At 42.6% G+C, this 17,900-nt stretch overlaps 1 long non-coding RNA gene across 1 annotated transcript in view; it reads left to right on the forward strand.

The window, feature by feature from the left end:
* Positions 1–14,765, forward strand: part of LOC135967938 (uncharacterized) — a 45,895-nt gene extending 31,130 nt beyond the window's left edge. Inside the window, exon 3 of the long non-coding RNA XR_010582268.2 lies at positions 9,605–14,765. This is a non-coding gene — a long non-coding RNA (uncharacterized lncRNA). The remainder of the gene's footprint in view (positions 1–9,604) is intronic.
* Positions 14,766–17,900: the final 3,135 nt, after the last annotated feature.

Below are 17,900 nucleotides of genomic sequence, written 5' to 3' on the forward strand. Positions count from 1 at the left end.
CTTTGGTGTACTTCCAAAGTTCTGAAATGGTTGATTTTAGCTGTTTCGCCAGTATTTTTATTGTTTTTAAGGGATAATGGCTCACTAAAGTCCTCATTTCACCATTTTATAAGGCAATCTCCCTTGATAGCATTTTAAAAAGAGAAGTACCCCAGTAATATGGGAAATGAATACAGGATGAAGTAATGAAATACGCAAGGTAAAGGGGAGAAACGTATCTTACAAAAGTATATTGTTACCTAAATTAGCAATGCCTTCTCCTGCAAAATTTATATATCATAGATAATTCAGAAATACAACCTGAAACCAGAAGCGTGGTGGGAAAGGGGAGTGGGAAACTGCTGGTAGGAAAGCCTAGAGGGTGATGGGAGTATGCTAATGTACTTGTTCTGTTTAAGGAAGAGTTATCAAGCTTAAGATGCTGTTAAGCTTAAGAAGTTGACAAGGGAAAGAATAAACGTAAGTAAGGGTCATAATGTTAGGGTCAACAATGAGAAGAGTATACACAGAATGTATTATATTCTAAAAAACAAATTTGACATAGTCAATGGAAAGTATAAAATCCAAACATTTCAATGGAAGAAAACAATTTTGAATTATCCCAAAGAAGATGGAAAGCAGTAGAAAGAAAGTACAGTAAATAGAAAACACAAAATGAGATAGCAGAAATAAGTCCCAAGATAACATTAATTGACATAAATGTAGGTGAATTAAATGCAGAAATCAAAATAAAGAGACTCTGATTGAATATAAAAACAAAATTCAATAAAATACTGTTAGCAAAAGATAATTTATGCAAAATTAAAAAATGAAAGGTTAAAAAATCTAAGCACATTAAGAAAAGAAAGAACTCCAAGGTAGCAATTTTAACATCAGAAGAAAAATGAATTTAGGGCAAAAATAACATACAGGACAAATAGAGATGTTATATACTAACAAGGGATAATAAATCAAGAAGAAATAACAATCATAAACATATATGCATCCAACAATGTGGCCTCAAAATGTATATTGGGGAAATAGATATATGAACAATTATATGCAGAGATTTTAGCACAGCTCTTTCAGTATATGAATCAAGAAGATAAGCAAGATAGAATATTTGAATAATATATTTAATAATTTTGAACTAAAACATACACAAACATATGCTCTTATACTTAACAAAGGAAAATCCATAAATTACAAAAAATTAATTATGAGGAAATTACATCCTTCAATTATAGTGAAATAAAGTTAGAATTCATTATAAAAGGGGCACTTAAAAATACCACATTTCTGGGAAGAATTAATATTAACTTTGGGCTAAAGAGGAAATGACAAGGGAAATTATAAAATACTTAGAACCAAATTATAATGTCAAAATGTGTGCTGAATCACAATGTCAAAATTTATACTAAAGCAGTACACAAGAGAATTTAAAATTTGTGACTATGCTTATTAGAAAATAAAAAATACTTAGAACAAAAAGGTAAGTGTGTAACTTAAGAAGTTAAAAAAAAGAGCAATGGAGTGAACCCACAGAAATGAGAATGAAGGAACTAATAACGATCATGGCAGAAATAAAAAGAGAGAGCAAACACAATGGGTAAAATTAGCTAAACCAAAACTAGCCTTTTTTGTGGTGGGGTGCAGGGGGAACACTAAACACAAACCTGGTAAGAGTAACTGAGCAAAAAGGACTGTGTTCAGCTGAGGATAGCACTTTCTTGCTCATGCTTTTCACCTCATGGTTGCAAGATGGCTGTTTCTCCTCTAAGGAAGGGGAAGAGAAGGAGGTAGAGCCTACATCTGGAAAGCAAAATTCTTTACCAGACATCCTTTGCAGAATTTCTGGTAAGGTGAACACTTTAAGATGCAGAGTATGGTAAGGTGAACATTTTACTTGAACACAATTGCTGCCAGGTACATAACTTGGGTAAAGAAGAGGGGAAATGTATATTAGGTAGGCAAGCAACAGTCTCAAGAACTATACACTGATACATTTGAAAACTTGCGTAGAAAAGGATAAATTTCCAGAAAATGTAAAATGTCATATGAAGAAATAGAAAATTACATAAACATTTGTATATAAAGTTTTCTTGGATACAAGAAAAGTGGCTCTACTGAACTCCAGGCACAAAGTTTTACCATATGTTGAACAGATAAGCCTTATGTTATACAAGTTGTTCCATAAAATAGAAAATAGAAAAAAGAGGGAAAGCTGCTTGGTTTATTTTATGAGTCTAGTATAATTATAATGAGAAAACAGGTTAAGAAAAGTGAAAGAAAAGAAACAGAGTGAATATTAATGCAAAAAATTTTAAATAAAATATTGGCTACCCCAATCCAACAGTGTATTTTTTAAAACCAAATTTATGAGGATCAAGTTAGAGTTATCTAATAATTCATGTTTACTTAAAAATCAGAAAGTAGGCCAGGCATGGTGGCTCCCACCTGTAATCCCAGCACTTTGGGAGGGCAAGGTGGGCGGATCATGAGGTCAGGAGATCGAGACCATCCTGGCTAACATGGTGAAACCCCACCTGTACTAAAAATACAAAAAAAATTAGCCAGGAGTGGTGGCGGGCACCTGTAGTCCCAGCTACTTGGGAGGCTGAGGCAGGAGAATGGCGTGAACCTGGGAGGTGGAGCTTGCAGTGAGCCAAGACTGCGCCACTGCTCTCCAGCCTGGGTGACAGAGTGAGACTCCGTCTCAAAAAAAAAAAAAAAAAAAAAGAAACTGATAGGGTTTATTTGCACTGTCAATGACCAATTAGAAAATATAAAAATATACAAAATGATCTTTTACAATAGCATAAAAACCTATTGAGTACTTAGGACCTTATGTAATGAAAACTACATGAGATCTTTATGGAGCAAAATTTAAAACTAGTAAAGGACATAAAGAAGTTTTGAGGCCAGGTGTGGTGGCTCAAGCCTGTAATCCCAGCACTTTGGGAGGCCAAGGCTGGTGGATCACGAAGTCAGGAGATCAAGACCATCCTGACTAACATGGTGAAACCCCGTCTCTACTAAAAATACAAAAAATTAGCCAGGCATGGTGGTGGGTGCCTGTAGTTCCAGCTACTCCAGAGGCTGAGGCAGGAGAATGGCGTGAACCTGGGAGGCGGAGCTTGCAGTGAGCTGAGATGGCGCCACTGCACTCCAACCTGGGCGACAGAGTAAGACTCCATCTCAAAAAATAAATAAATAAATAAATAAATAAATAAAGTTTTGAATAAATGGAAATACATACTATATTCATGGATAAATGGCTTAACAATGTAAGGATGCCAAATCCCTCCAAATTAATATACAAATTCAATGCAGTTCCAATAAAATTTCCAGAATTTTTTTTGGGGGAAAGTGAAACAGTTACTGTAAGATTTATAAGGGAGAATAAAGCCTAAAGAAAGAAGAGTAAAGAGGACTTACCAAATACTGAGACATTACAAAGCCAAGTGCTACTGTGTCCTAACAAGCAGAAAGCTGAAAAAACGGGAACATCAACAACTCTTCTTAGATTTGTGAGACAAGTGATGTCACAGGATAAACCAGTGCCCCCAAGATTGGAGAGACAGACAGGTAGATACAGAGAATCAAAACATACTGAAGCAGAAATTCACAAGTAGAAACCAGCATTGTACTTGATGAGTTGCTGGAGGCTTGGCATGGACAAGTCTGAGAGATAAATATTCCAGGGGGACCCACGCATAAGGGGGTCCCTATACTCTTGTGAATTTTACCTCCTGGAGCTCCACTAGGTTCTCACAGTGAATAATCTGAGAAAATTTCCCTCATGCTTCCATCCTGGGGATGGGAAAAGAAGCTATTTGGAAATACCAATGCATTCCCTTCTTTTCAACAAAGCCTTCCTCTAGGAGAAACTATTTAACCAGAGTCGAACCTGCTGGGATTTTATCAGAGGCTAATTAACTTAGGGGAAGGAAAATATCCAATTCCAACCAGCTGCAGCCTTCCACATGGAGGAAAGGAAACACTCAACTCTAATTTCCTCTAACCTTCCATGCAGGAGAAGGAAAATTCCCAATTCCAGCTCACTCTAACCATCTTAGCTTACCTAATGGGGAGAGGGGAACAATTGAGAAGCATGTGTGAAGTTCACAGTCCGGGGGCAGGTTTACTAAAACACTGAGGCCTACTCATAGGACTATAGAATACTCTTCTTCCCCCACACCTTACCACCACATTACTAAAAGCTTATGAACAGAAGTTCCTTTTACTCAGTAGGTTATGTCTGGGGAAAACAAATTACAAGGCATACTAAAAGGAAAAAACAAAACATAGAAACAGAGAAAACATCAGAATCTGACTCATATGACAGGGATGTTGGAATTATCAGATCAAGAATTTAACCCAACTATAATTAATATGCTAAGGGCTCTAATGGATAAAGCAGATAGCATGCAAGAACAGATGGGCAATTTAAACTAAGAGATAGAAATTCTAAGAAAGAACCAAAAAGATACACTAGGGATCAAAAACACTGTAACAGAAATAAAGACCACCCAGATAGGCTAATTAGTAGACTGGACACAGCTGAGGAAAGAACCTCTGAGCTTGAGGATATCTCAAAAGAAACTTCCAAAACTACAAAGCAGAGTGCAAGGCCGGGTGCAGTGGCTCATGCCTGTAATCCCAGCACTTTGGGAGGCTGAGGTGGGTCAGGAGTCCTAGACCAGCCTGGCCAAGATGGTGAAACCTTGTTTCTACTAAAAATACAAAAATTAGTCAGGTGTTGTGGTGGGTGCCTATAATCCCAGCTACTCAGGAGGCTGAGGCAGGAGAATCACTTGAACCTGGGCAGCAGAGGTTGGTTGCAGTGAGCTGAGACGGCACCACTGCACTCCAGCCTGGGTGAAAGAGTGAGACTCCATCTCAAAAAAAAAAAAAGCAAAATGCAAAGAGACTAAAAAAAGAAAACCCGAACACAGCATCCAAGGACTGTGGGATAGCTACAAAAGCTGTTCACGTAAATACATGTAATGAGAACACAGCAGGAGAAGCATAGAAGAAAAGAACAGAGGAAACATATGAAACCTTTTAAAGGCTGAATGATATTCCTCTGTATGTATATACCACACTTTTTATCCATTCATCTGTTGATAAGCACTTGGGTTACTTCCACATTTTGGCTACTGTGAATAATCCTGCTATGAACATGCATGTACAAATATCTCTTCAAGACCTTGCCTTCCATTTTTTGGGTATATATTCAGGAGTGGGAATGCTAGATCATATGGTAATTCTATTTTTAATTGTTTTAGTGACAACCCTACAGTTTTCTATAGTGGTTGCATCATTTTACTTTCCCATCAACAGTTCACAGAGTTCTAATTTCTCCATCCTTGCCAACGCTTGTTATTACTCTTTGTTTGTTTGTTTTTTTGAGACACAGTTTCATTCTGTCACCCAGGCTGGAGTGCAGTGATGCGATCTCAGCTCACTGCAACCTCTGTCTCCCAGGTTCAAGTGATTCTCCTGCCTCAGCCTCCTGAGTAGCTGGGATTACAGGTGTGTGCCACCAGGCCCAGCTAATTTTTGTATTATTAGTTGAGGCTGGGTTTCACCATGTTGGCCAGGTGAACTCCTGACCTCAAGGGATCAGCCCAACTTGGCCTCCCAAAGTGCTGGGATTACAGGCCAGCCACAGTGCTGTTTTGTTGTTGCTGTTTATTTTTTGTTTGTTTTTCATAGCAGCCATCCTAATGAGTGTGAGAGATGGTATCTCATTGCGGTTTGGTTTGCATGTCCCTAATGATTAGTGATGTTGGGCATCTTTTCATGTGCTTGCTGGTCTTTTGTATGTTTTCTTTAGAGAAATGTCTATTTAAGTACTTTGCCCATTTAAAAATCAGGTTGTGCCGGGCACAGTGGCTCACACCTGTAATCCCAGCACTTTGGGAGGCTGAGGCAGGTGGATCATGAGGTCAGGAATTTGAGACCATCCTGGCTAACATGGTGAAACCCTGTCTCTACTAAAAATACAAAAAAAAAAAAAAAAATTAGCTGGGCATGGTGGTGGGCGCCTGTAGTCCCAGCTACTTGGGAGGCTGAGGCAGGAGAATGGCATGAACCCGGGAGCAGAGGTTGCAGTGAGCTGAGATCATGCCACTGCACTCCAGCCTGGGGGAAAGAGTGAGGCTCTGTCTCAAAAAAAACCAAAAAACAAAAAACAAAAACAAAAACCAGGTTTTTTTGTCGCTGTTGTTGAGTTTTAAGAGTTCTTCATATATTCTGCATATTAAAGCCTTATCAGATATATGATTTGCTAATATTTTCTCCCATTCCATAGGTTGCCTCTTCTCTTCTGTTGATTTTGTCCTTTGATGCTAGACCTTTGTCATTCACATCTTTGTCATCCACATGTGAACCCCATCTCTCGTTTCCATTGGTGGTGGTCATGGTGGTGGTGGGCCTTAGTATGAATGCAGTAATGGTACCTGGTGCCTCTTCTTTCCAAGACTGCCCTTACTTAGGCTCCTTTGTTTGCAATGAGACAAAGATTTCTGAGCACCAAATGACAAAGAAGAGTTAAGTTTTTAAAAACAATTGTTTTCTTCTTGAAATGCTTCTTTAGTGCCTGTTCAAGACAATGCTAAGCAAAATTCAGATAACACCACACAACCTCTGATCTTCTGTGGAAGGCAAGACTTCTTCAAATATCCAAACACCTTGAGTCCCCAGGTGGTTCACTAGTCCCAGGGACAGACACAGTGAGGTTTATTTGCTTGCTGACAGCCAAGCTCCAAGGCAAGGTGGGACAGCTAGTGTCATGGGGAAAGACATTCAGATCCCACTTAGGACTTGCCGTAAAGATGATAGGCCTCTGGTGGGATCCATTCCCAACTCTCTTAACCTCATTTCAGGTAGGTTCATTGATAGTTGGATCGTTCAAGAGAACTATCCAATCATAGTTCTCTTACCTAATTCACCACCCCAAGGGCAAGCTTCTCACTATTCTCTAACTGAAATTTAGAAAACAAGCCAGTACAACCTTGGAGAAGAGGGTTTTTAGCCAAAAGCAGGTGCTATATTCTCTCCTTCTTGGAAGTGTCATCTCTTTTCTGGGCAAAGGGCACACAGATTTTGATGTAATTTGCCAAGAACAATAGGAAGAAACACTGTTTCTAGATGCTACATGCTTCCTGAAAGAGGAAAATTGTAACATATTGATATGATAGTGGAGGGTCTTGGAATTTTCTTGGAGGCTTCCCATGACAAATCTTCTCATCTTTTCCACGGTGACAGAGATCCAGTGAGTGCCTGGTGAGATAGGACTTATTTGTAAATCCTTGCGAGGCTCTCTCTGCACGCCCTGGAATATACACTGATGAGATTTGGGCAGCCAGGCTTGGAAGGCGATGGGGCTGAGGCACAGGAGGCGAGGGTCTGTGAAATTGGTTTCATTATTGTGACTCTGACCTCAGGTGGTCCTTCGTCTGCCCTAGGAAACTCAAGAAGTACACGCAACTGTGTATCCTGTTTCTTCATATTTACACTGATCAAGACGAAGGTAGCATCAGGGTCGATCTGCCAATTCCACTGGAAGCCTTTGCAGCCGTTCCCTTTTCCCAGAGCCTGGACTCGCCTCCTGTCTCTCACAAAGCTAGCTCAGCAACGGCACCTGATCCGCGGGGTTTTCTGCAATTCCAAGCTCCAAGAACTAAAGGGTCTTCAGGTTGCCGGCCTCATCCTGAGCCGCAGCTTTGGGAAGGGCATAGGGACCGGGTTTGCACAAGGAAGAGGGACGCTAGTTTTCCCATGTGTTTGGCGCCCCCTGGTGGAGAACTTCGGAACCCCCGGGTCGAAGCTTCTCCCTTCCTGTCCTGGTTTGCCTTCAGAAGCTCTCTTCAGTCCCCCCCGCCCGCTTACAGCCGTACCACCCCCGTGTGGAGACAGAAAATAGCTTTCCAGGCCCGAGAGCATGGTTCGCCCCTTGCAAAGGGCAGAGGGGATGCAAGTGTCCAAAACTGCAGCCTAAGGGGGTCGACATGAACAAAGCTGAAGGGAGCGTTGAGTGCCAGTAGGAAGGTGCCCCTGCCCTGAAGATGCCTACCCAGACCTCCGCCTTCCGCAGTAGTCCCCATGCTGCAGCCCTCGACCACAGACACCAAGTTCCAATCACCACAGATTGCCCCCTCTGGCTCATCCCACCACTCCCTAGACCCTGGCTTTGAGAGCAGATAGGTTGGCCTATAGGGCTGGTGTCTTGGGCTCAACGTAGTGCCTCTGCACACAGACCAGGAACTTGCTGCTAGGTTCCGGGGAAGGAGATGAACATTCATTCCAGGCCCCAGCATATCCCGGGTTCCAGAATGCTGTGCTATTCTGCAGGGTGAGAAGGGCTGGCGTGACCTTGGCCCAAAGGAGGGAATCACGTAAAGGCCGAGAGGCACAAACTTAGAAGGTCGTAGAGGCCAAGGCCCTCATTTTTCAGACATGGGAGCTGAGACCCAGTGGGGTAAGTGACTTACCCAGGGGCCATATTTTAAGTTTTACTTCTGCGGCCAATGACAACTGTCTTAGTCTGTTTTCTGGTGCTTATAGTGGAATACCTGAAACTGGGTAATTAAGAAAGAAAAGGGATTTAGTTCTTAAAGTTATGGAGGCTGAGAAGTCCAAGGTGAAGGGGCCACATCTGGGGAGGGCCTTCAGGCTGGGAAGGACTCTCAGCAGAGTCCCAAAGTGTTGTAGGGCCTCACATGGCAAGGGGGCTGAGCATGCTAGCTCAGGTCTCTCTCTTTATAAAGCCACCTGCCCCACTCCTATAATAACCCATTAATTCATTAACCCATTCACTTATCCATGATGGCAGCACCCTCATGAACCAATCACCTCTTAAACCAATTACCTCTTAATACTGCCACATGGAGGATTACATTTCAACATGAGTTTCGGAGGGGACAGATATTCAAACCATAGCAACACCTCACCAGTCACATTTCTGTCAGGGACCACAGGCTCCCAGGATTGCAAAGAACTTCAGTCCAGTGGAGACTCATGTCTCCAGGCCATTTCACAGCCAGGCTTCAAAAAGATAAAGGTTTCATGAACACGGCTGTAGAAAGCCACTGGATGCCAAGCTTGCCTTCTGCTTTGCTCCATGTCACAGGCGTCACCAAGTGGCAGGGCTTCTGGTCTCAGTGACGGGCAGCAATTGTAGAAGGAAGCTAGCAGATGAGGAGTTTTTGCTGTATTATCTATAATTCTTTTATTTATTTATTTATTTATTTATTTATTTATTTATTTGAGACAGAGTCTCGCTGTGTCACCCAGGCTGCCAGGCTGGAGTGCAGTGGCATGATCTCAGCTCACTGCAAGCTCCGCCTCCCGGGTTCACACCATTCTCCTGCCTCAGCCTCCTGAGTAGCTGGGACTACAGAAGCCCGCCACCACGCCCGGCTAATTTTTTGTTTTTTATTTTTTATTTTTTATTTTTAGTAGACACGGGGTTTCACTCTGTTAGCCAGGATGGTCTCCATCTCCTGACCTGGTGATTCACCGGCCTTGGCCTCCCAAAGTTGTGGGATTACAGACATGAGCCACCGCGCCCGACCTGTATTGTCTATAATTCTTACGGTCTGTACTTTGGTTTCAGGTTTTGGATGGACAGCTTCATGGGCTCCTGGGCTCTGCCATTTCTGCGGAATTTCCCCCTCATCACCTGGGTTCAAAATTACAAAATCATCTGCGATCCTTGATACTCCTTCTTGGATGATCCCCGGCCCTGTTATCCAATCAACACCCAAGAGCTGTCTTGTTGATTCCACTTCTGAAATTCCAATACATGTGCTGTGTTGTCATTTGATTCCCATACCTTTTGAGATGCAGCCTCTTCTTGCCTGGAAAATTGCGGTGGTCTGTCCAAAACAAATGTCTCAGCACCCATAATCTCCATTAACACAGACTCATTGTTCACTTTGCAACAGGCAAGAGTTATAAAAGCTTTCAGTCCTCTCCACTGGCTGGTCAAATCTTCTCTTCTAGAGGCCCCATAATCTTCAGAGGAAGGACCGTGGATTTCTAGTAGCCAGATCTGGGTTCAAGCTATGGTTCTACCATTCAATAGTCACAACCATGGGTAACTGAGTCAGTTAACCTTTCGGAGCTTCAGTTTCCCCTACTGTAAACTGAGATTCGTATGAGAATTATGAGTATTGCTGTGTGCAGGTGTGAGGCATAGAGAGCAGAAGCAAATTTCAACCCGTGTGAGTTCTGTTTCCCTTAGACTGAGGCTTGGGAGGTTCACAGTCTGTTCCAACACATCTTTCCAACTTTATTTTCCATGAATCTCCTATGAAATCTACACACATATCTGATGTGTTATCTCTACTGTGCCCCTGCCCCTGATCATTGCTCCCCTGCTAGGAAGAGCCTCTTCACTTGCCTGAGTTGGCTGAACGTAGCAGCTGAGAGGATGGACTCTGTGGTCAGAGAGACCTAGTTTTGAATTTTAACCTTTCTGAACCTTAGTCACTTCACCTGTAAAATGAGGCCGTACTAATATCTTATTTCATACATTCGATGCTCTGACTTAATGAGATAAGCTTTATCTCGCTCTTATTAGCATGATGCACAAGATTCCTGCTAGTCTGGGTGTGGGAGCCCAGATTTGTCCCTGGCATCAACTCTATTGGGTTGAAAAGATCATCCAGAATACTACAAATGGCATTTTTCAAAGGGTCTTCCAGGGAACACTAGTTCTGAAAGATTGTGATTAGTGTTACATGGGAAGAAGGCTGTGACACCAAATAAGGGGAATTATAGGTCAAAGAGAGAGAAACAGGTTTGTTGACTGCAGGCTTTTGAGAGTCTTTAATTGCTAACAGGCATCACAAGTTTCTAAAGGGTGACAATAATTAGCGTCATTTTCCACAGTTGTTTGACCACAGACAGAATCCTTATGTAATGCTCTCCCCAACCCTCCACACCCTCCACACCCTCCACACCACTAGGATTGCATGTTCTACAAAACTCACTTGGGAAATAATGGTCTAAGTATACCTTAGCGTAATGGTTAATGGCTCAGTCAATATTTAATTTCCTCTTAGCTGGAACCAAGACATGTCAGAGTGTCAAACTCAATATCTTTAACAGCTACAAGATCAGGAGCTAAGAATTGTGTTTACTTTTGATTCTCTGAAGCTTAACTGACCTACTGGTAAAGTAGGTAAGACAGTGAAAGTCACAGCTTGAAGTCTAAGACTTTATGACCCAGTGCTTCCTTCACACGCAGGCTTATTTCATAAACTCCATGAGGGTCTTTTCGGAAGGTCCCTGCACTCAGCTGTCCCGTCTGCCCAGAGAAAAACGCTCACTATTTGAACTTCTCACTTGACATTTACCTTGTCCTGTCCCATTCTGTTTGTGGACATGCTTTTGTGGTTAGGTCTTTCCTTCTAAATTGTCAGTATCGTTCCCAGGCAGGCTTTGTCATAGAAGCAAAGTGCAGTTCGAGGTTTCACGTCTGCACAAATCGACAGGGTGGGTAGCACTGGCCTCATATCCAAGGGAGAGAGTCCGTTGAGTGTTACTCTGACTGGACAGGGTAGTTCACATGTGCATTGCCAAACAATGACTGTGGCCCTGGGAACAAAATGTGCAGAATGGCATAAAGCCATGGGGAGGTGACATTAGTTACCCCGGGAAGATGTGGGAGGCATCCGGTGACGTCATGCAGGAGGGAGTGGTAGACTCATTCCTAAAGACTCACCCAGCACCCTGACGGATCACAGCCTTGCTCAATACATACTTATGAAGGAAGGGTGACCTGAAGAATGCTTGAGCCCAGGGCCTTCACTCTGAACCCACTTCCCTCTATCGCAGCCTCTGACTCTACAACACCTCACCCTGGGGTGCCGCCGGCGTAAAGACAGAAGCCTGCAGGGCTGAACAAGGAGAAGCAGCAAAGTGAAGAGAATTTGGGAAGCTCGTGATAGCAAAATCACAGGTCGTGGAGTAAAGGGAAGACGAAATTAGAAAGGAGGTTTCCTAATTTGGGCCATTGGGAAGATATTTGGCAGAAAATCTGCCTCAAGTAGGTTCATCTGTTTAATTAACCTGAGGCCAGTGAATGTTTTGTTGTTGTTGTTGTTGTTGTTTTATCCATGAAATGTGACCAGCTTGAAAAATCTGATATGCATATTTCAGAGGACAGCCCCTGTGACATTCATCAGATTATTAAAGGAAACGATATGCCCTAAAACGTGACCTTTTAAACAAGGTCAGAGGGAGAATGGTAAACCAACTTTAGTAGAAATGAAAAAGTAGGGTATTGGTCAGGAACGGCTTCCTGTAGAGATGTGCCTGTCAGGAAGATTACTGTTCCCATCCCGCATCTGGAGACCCATGCGGCAAACAGAGCGACAGGGACAGGCTTTGTTTAAACGAAGGAATTTGCACTGAAGATCATTTTCCACTTTTTTTTTTTTTTTGAGACAGATTCTCGCTCTGTCGCCCAGGCTAGAGTGCAGTGGTGCGATCTCGGCTCACTACAAGCTCTGCCTTCCAGGTTCACACCATTCTCCTGCCTCAGCCTCCTGAGTAGCTGGGACTACAGGCACCTGCCACCACACCTGGCTAATTTTTTGTACTTCTACATTTTTATAAAGTTTGAAAGTAGTCAATGGTGTCAGCGTTTTCCTACAAAGGCCATATCCCCATGCATACATTAGAATTCTCTAATGTCTTTCTCCAAAAGCATTGCTAATAAAAAATGTAAAAACAAAGAATTCTTAAAGGGACCTCTAGAGATCATCTGGCTTGATTCAATAGCTTTAGGCTTGTGAGTACATAAAACTATCCAAGACACGAAGTTATCAAGACTTTTTGTTTTGTTCTGGTTCTACCCCCCACTCCCCCCATTAAAGTATTCTAGAAACAAAGACCACTGCTCTGAAGCATTTACTCTTCTGATAGGTAATGTGCTCTTATAGTCACCTGAGGTTGTTTTTATTCTTGCGTACTTCTATGGTGCTGATTAATTTTCAAAAGCACAGCACAGAGAAAGGAGGCTCAGCATCATTAGTTATTAGGGACATGTGAATTAAAATCACAATGAGATACAGTCTGCCCTTTGCATCTGTGGGCTCTGTACCTGCTGATTCAACCAACCGTGGATCAAAAATAATCCAAACAACAACGACAAAGATAATACAAATGCAAAAATAGGGAATAACAACTATTTACATAGCATTTACATTATATTAGGTATTATAAATAATCTAGAAATGATTTGAAGTGTATGGGATGATGTGCATAAGTTATATGCAAATAGTATGCCATTATATACAAGGCACTTGAGCATCCTTGGATTTTGGTATCTGTTGGGGGAGGGGTCTTGGAACCAATTCCCCCAGGATACCAAGACACAACTCTACTACTACATGCCTGTTAGAATGGCTAAAATTAAAGAGACCAATTTTACAGAGTGTTGGCGAGGTTGTAGAGAAGCTGGAACTCTCATGCCCTGCTGGTGGGAATGTAAAATGGCACAACCACTTTGGGAAACTATTAGCAGTTCTTTAAAAGTTAAGCATATGTCTACCATTTGATTTGGTATTTACCCAAGAGAAATGAAAGTGTGTGTTCACACAAAGACTTAGACATGAATATTCATAAAAAGTTTTATTTGTAATCATCAAAAACTGAAAACAATAACATCTTTGGAATTGAAATGCATTGTAATATAATACAATACAAATGAATGGATAAATTGTGGTATATCCATGTGATGGAATACTACTCAGTAATGAAAAGGAAGAAGCTATTAATATACTTAAGATCATTGCTGATTTTCAAATTACTTATCCTGCGTAATAAAGAATTTGGCCTTTGTCCCCAGTTCCTGGGAGATGGGCTCTAAATCCTTGGAATTTTCCAAGTCAAAGAGTGTCTTTGTTATTGGTGGTTGGCCCGTCAACCACACTTGAGTTTATGCTGATCAGGTGACTCATGATGGGACCTTACATAATTTATGTGAATGGAATGACTCAGGATGGGGGCTGGCCATACCAGAAAAACCAACCATGGATTTAGAAGGTTGGGGTTTTGAGCTTTTGATATAGGCCTGACTTCTGGGGAGAGGAGAAGGGCTGAAGATTGAGTTACAGGCCAGTGATCCAATGAGTCACACCTATGTGGTGAAGCCCCTAATAAAAACAATGGCTATCAGAGCTTGGGTGAGTCGGACTGCTTGGCTACACTCTGTCTTGGCTCACATCAGTGTGCTAGGAGGGTCCTTTGTCCTGACTCCACAAGGAGAAGATACAGAAGCTTCATGTTTGGGATCCTCCCAGTCGTTGCCCTGTGCATCTCTTCTTTTAACTGGTTCTGATGTGTAACCTTTGGCTATAACAAAACTGTAATAGTAAGTGTCGTTCTTTCCTGGGTCTTGTGGGGTTTTCTAGTGAATTATCAAACCTGAGAGGGGAGTGGGAAGCCCTTAAACTTGTGACTACATCTGAAGTGAGGGCAGTCTTGAGCCCTTAACCTTGAGTCTAGCTCCTGGTCGTTGGTGTCAGAAGTCATTGCAATTATGCTGAGTGAAAAAAGTCAGAATAAAAGAGGACATACTATAGTCTTTAAAAATGCAAATTAACACATGGTGACAGAAAGTAGATCAGTGGTTGCCCAGGACCAAAGTGGAGCAGGCTAGGGAGGAGGGATTATAAAGGGGCAGGAGGCATGTCACAAGTGTTTGATTGTGTGCAGTTTTTTACATGTCGATACCTCAATAAAGCTACTTAAAAAAAAAAAAAGCTCAGTGTGGCCTCTTACAACCCTGACCAGAGCCCTCCATGTCTTATCCAAAGTCTACTGGATCAAGGCCTTCCCTGACCTGGTCCCGTTTCTCTTTCCAGCCTTGCATTTAAGCACCGTCCTACACAAATCCTTCGCTTTAGCCAAACTGTATTTCTTGCTACCCTCCAAGTATTTTTCATGCTTTTTTTCACCTCTGCAGCTTTGTTTATATAGTCATAGAATGCCCTCTCCTAGGTTACCACCCTCACTTTGCCTGTTAACAGTTTACAGGTTACCACCCTCACTTTACCTGTTAAAAGTTTACATATCCTAGGCAGGGTGCTCACTCCTGTAATCCCAGCACTTTGGGAGGCTGAGGTGGGTGGATCACGAGGTCAGGAGATCAAGACCATCCTGGCTAACACAGTGAAACCCCATCTCTACTAAAAATAGAAAAAATTACCCGGGTGTGGTGGCGGGCACCCGTAGTCCCAGCTACTCGGGAGGCTGAGGCAGGAGAATGGCACGAACCCAGGAGGTGGAGGTTGCAGTGAACCGAGATCGCGCCACTGCACTCCAGCCTGGGCGACAAAGCGAGACTGCGTTTCAAAAAATAAACAAACAAACAAACAAACAAAATAAAATAAAGTTTAGCTATCTTTGAAGACTTAGACTTAAATATAATCTCCACAAAACCTTATTTGAGTTCTTGAGTCAGAAATGATTTCTTTCTTAAACTCTAGTAATACTTTTTCTGTGACATCTCCCACACTGTCCTGTGCTTCCGTGTGTGTGTGTTTGCGTGTGTGTGTGTGTGTGTGTGTGTAAGTAAATCTTCTAGTTAGACTGTTAGCTTCTTGAGGGCACGGACTGTGCATTTCATTCATCCTTGAATTCCCCATGGCAAGTAGCATAACGTTTTTTTTTTCCCTTTGGAAAAAGGGGCTTCATTCATTAAAGAAAACGTAAAGTCAAACATTAACTAAATAGCCCAAACGAACGCCTCGGCCTCCCATCCTTCCCATAAAACCTTTTAGATCCATCAGTCGTCACCTCCCTCTGTCTTCAGTCTCCTCCTCTACAGCCCCTTCCCCCAACTCATGCTTCTTTTTCTCTACCTTCTTCCTCTTCTTCAGGCTAAATCACACTTACTTACTTAACTCTTTTCTTAAGCCAGTTCCTGTTCCTCATCCTTTTGTTTAAGAGGACATACACGTGTCTGTTTTTTGGTACTACTGTATGTTCTGTCTAAATAGTAAATATTATCTGCTATCCAGTCAATTTCAAGTGATAGCTACCTTAGATCTTAACATTTAATTCCACTCCCCGCCCTGGCTTTCACCTCAATTTCTCCACCATAGAGCACGGTGATTAAAATCTCAGGCCCAGGAGCCACCAGGCTGGATCTGAATATCAACTCTGCCACTTACTAGCTGCGTGACCTCAGGCAAGTCACTAAACCTTCGGTTCTGCCATCTGAAACTGGAGATGCTAATAGTGACTACATCCTATGATCGCTTGATGAGCTAGTACGAATACACTATGTGCTTTATTTAGAACAGTGCCTGGTCTAGAGTGACCACTCAATAGTTGCTATTTGCTTCACTGCAAATAGAAACATTTGGCAAAGAAGTGTTGAGACAGATAGAGCTGGAAAGGGTAACCGAGTAGACAGTGCTTGGCTAACCACATCAGAATCACTTGGAGATTGCTCCAAAAATGCAGATTGCTGAGCCCCACCTGTGAGATTCTGATGGAACCCAGGAACCTGGCTTGTAGGATATGTTCCTCATACTTGGATTGACAGCCAGGCTGGGGAACTACTGGCACAGAAGAAAATGCCCCAAATTTGGAGTAAGGAGATCCAGGATTCTGATGATGTTTCTGCCAGTGACCCAGTGTGTGACTTCTGAGAATCCATGTTCTCATTTGTAAAATGCTGATAACAAATTTGATTTATTCATAGAGTATTTCTTGGGGTTGCTAATGTCATTTCTGTGGGGGAAGCTGGCTTACTGGGGTGAAAGGAATACAGGCTTTGCAATAAGCTGGACCTGGCTGTGAGTTCCATCCTGGAGGCCGCTGTAGATGTTGCTAGTTGCCAGTTCCATATCCAGCCCCCTCTTCCTAATGCAACCCTGATTTTGCTCGGTGTATAACTGTGCCTTGCTGAAAATACTTCCTCCCAGACTTCCTTGCAGCTAGAGTGGCCACTCAGCTGAGGAGTTTCTGGGGGGGCTTATCTTTCCTTTTTTTTTTTTTTTTGGTGGGGGGAGATAGGGTCTTGCTCTGTAACCCAGGCTGGAGTGCACTGGCGCAAATCACTGCAGCCTTAAACTCCTGGGCTCAAGTGATCCTCCCACTTCAGCCTCCTGAGTAGCTGGGACTACAGGTGCACGCCACCATATCTAGCTAATGTAATTTTTTTTTTTTTTTTTTGGTAGAGACAAGGTCTCACCATGTTTCCCAGGCTGGTCTCCAACTCCTGGGCTCAAGCAATCCTCCTGCCTTGGCCTCCCAAAGTGCTGGGATTATAGGCATGAGCCACCCACTGTGCAGCCTATTTTCTTGATACAGACACTTGTTCCTGTTTCTCCCTTTGCCCTATTGTCTTTCCCTTTTCTTCCTGCCTGGAACACGGATGAAAGGATTGGAAGAGCAGCAGCCATCTTGTTCCTATGAGGGTACAAATCTGGGAAGGTAGCCTCAGGCTGAGTATGACAGTGTGAGGAGATGAAAAGATTGTAGATCCCCAGTGGCATCATCCAGCAGTGGCACCATCTCTAGGCTGCTCACCCCTGAATGTCATATATATATATATATATACATATATATATATATATATGAGAAATCTCTAATTGTTTAGGGTGGAGGTAATTTTTTTGTTGATTATTTGTACCTTAAAGATTCTTAGGGAGAAATAAAAAACAAATAAAGGGCCGGGTACAGTGGCTCACGCCTGGAATCCCAGCACTTTGGGAGGCTGAGGTGGGCGGATCACGAGGTCAGGAAATCAAGACCATCCTGGTCAACATGGTGACATGGTGAAACCTCATCTTTACTAAAAATACAAAGATACAAAAAACAAAAAACAAACAAACAAAACCATAGCTGGGTGTGGTGGCACGTGCCTGTAATCCCAGCTACTCGGG

This window comes from Macaca fascicularis, chromosome 16 (genome assembly GCF_037993035.2).
Source record: "Macaca fascicularis isolate 582-1 chromosome 16, T2T-MFA8v1.1".
Lineage (NCBI taxonomy): Eukaryota > Metazoa > Chordata > Mammalia > Primates > Cercopithecidae > Macaca > Macaca fascicularis.